This window comes from Myotis brandtii, unplaced genomic scaffold (genome assembly GCF_000412655.1).
Source record: "Myotis brandtii unplaced genomic scaffold, ASM41265v1 scaffold633, whole genome shotgun sequence".
In the NCBI taxonomy this organism is placed as follows: domain Eukaryota; kingdom Metazoa; phylum Chordata; class Mammalia; order Chiroptera; family Vespertilionidae; genus Myotis; species Myotis brandtii.
Genome location: NW_005370423.1, coordinates 3,301,612 through 3,303,654, shown reverse-complemented (window position 1 = coordinate 3,303,654; position 2,043 = coordinate 3,301,612).

The following is a 2,043-nucleotide window of genomic DNA, read 5'->3' as shown; positions in this document are numbered from 1 at the left end:
AGCTTCCCTCTGACAGAGGGGCCGACGCGCCTGCGCCCCGGTGACCGCCCAGGGCACCGCGGGCCACCCTCTCCGCACCTTGCTAGTCCTGGGGCCCTAACTAACTCCATCTCCATCTGCCCCTCTGGCCTGTGCGGACAGACGGACGGGGGATCGGCATTTGAAAAGCCCGAAAGCCAAGTGCTGAGCCGCTGGATGCGCCCGGAACGGTGGCCCGCAGCTCCCGTGACCACGCTCACCAGCCAGCCTTTCACCCCTTTCCTCCAGCTCTCCTCCCCCCGCATCCCCTCCTCAGGTGACACACGGTAGATGTTGACCTCTGCTTTCCTGTTCTTAACTTCAAAAATCAAGTCAATGGTTTTCCCTCCCTCAAAAGAATGTAAAACAAACTGCAAGGCGAGTTAGCAAAAACCAAAAGCCCTTGCAGGTGGTACTCAGCTCCCGTGAGCCTCGAGGGGAAACAAACAAGAAAAGGATTTCTGGCAAAGGGGAGGGTGGGACTGTGAGTAACACATTTCAGAGATAAGCGGGCAGGTGACACATGCTTCCCAGACACCGGGAGACACACCCTCTCCTCCCCCCCCCGGGGGGGGGGGGGGGGGGGGGGGGGTCTGGTGAGAAGGGCAGCCTTTTTTTTCTGTTGTGCCCAAGAAGCACTTTCCGCGCTCAGGGTGAGCCCAGAGTCAGGCGGAGCTGGGGCGGGCAGTGCGCCAAGCGGGGGAGCCCCCGTCAGACCCCAGGGCAGGTGTCCCCGGAGGGCGGCTGAGGCACAGAACTGGGCAGGTAGGCGACTGAAGTGTGTAACTCAGAGGGGTTCAGAGGGAGGGAGACAGGCAACGGAGGCCCTAGGACAGTGGTTCTCAACCTTCCTAATGCCGCGACCCTTTAATACAGTTCCTCATGTTGTGGTGACCCCCAATCTCATTGTTACAAATTGAACGTAATGAAAGCATAGTGATTCAACACAAAAACAATACGTAATTATATATGTGTTTTCCGATGGTCTTAGGCGACCCCTGTGAAAGGGTCGTTCGAACCCCCAAAGGGGCCGCGACCCACAGGTTGAGAACCGCTGCCCTAGGAGGTCCCAGGGCAGGAGAGGGGCTTTTGTGAGGGCTGGGACGAGAAGAGGGGGACAGGAGTGAGGCAGTGATCAGGGGGCAGGGGGCACCCGCCCAGAATGAGGGCTTGTCTGCAGCAGGGAGGTGGGGGTGGGAAGGAGAGGTGGTGGCGGGAAGGAGAGGTGGTGGCGGGAAGGAGAGGTGGTGGCGCAGGCCGCAGGCTTTCCTAAGGAACCTCAGGGCTCCGCCAGGCCAACCTCTCGCCCCGAGGACTGGGAAGGGCGGATCCGCTGCCCGGAGCCAGACAGATGGTTTAGAAAGGGCAGAGCAGGAAAGCAAACCTGCTCCGACACCTGCTGCGGAGAGGAACCACACAGGTAAGTGTTCTCTCCTCTAAACGTGCTGAAAGCAAGCAGCCGGCTTTTCCATCCGAGAAAGTCAGGCGTCTCCGCGAGGCTTCAGGCGCCAAGGCATTTCCGAAGTCCCGGGGAAGGTTCCCTGAGCCCCAGAGGCTCCCCCTTGGGAGACAGGGCTCTGGAAGCGAACTCTGGAAAAGCCTGGAGAAGCGGGCACGTGGGAGGGGGCCAGGGAGGGCCATTCGGTGGCGGTTTGGGGCTGGAGGAGGGAGGGGCCCGTTGGCCGCCTCCATCAGGTGTAAGAGGAAAAGGCTGATCTAGAAGGTGAGTCACCACCTCAAAAGTTTCAGTTTCCCCAGCTGTGAATTTACTAGTAAAGAGAGGGAGAGAGAATAAAATCGGCCTCATCGGATGTCTAAGGTGCGCAGTACATTTAGCTCGATGTCGGATAGAACAAGAAAGTAAATGCGCGTCCTACCTAACATCACAAGAAACGATGCCGTTTTTAAACATTATTATTAAACATCCGCATCTCTTCTGCATACGCCTTGAGTCAGATCTTCAAAGGGGACTGAAACCCCCAAAAGGTCCAGCCCTGCGCACCTCCCAGGGGCCACCAGCCCCGG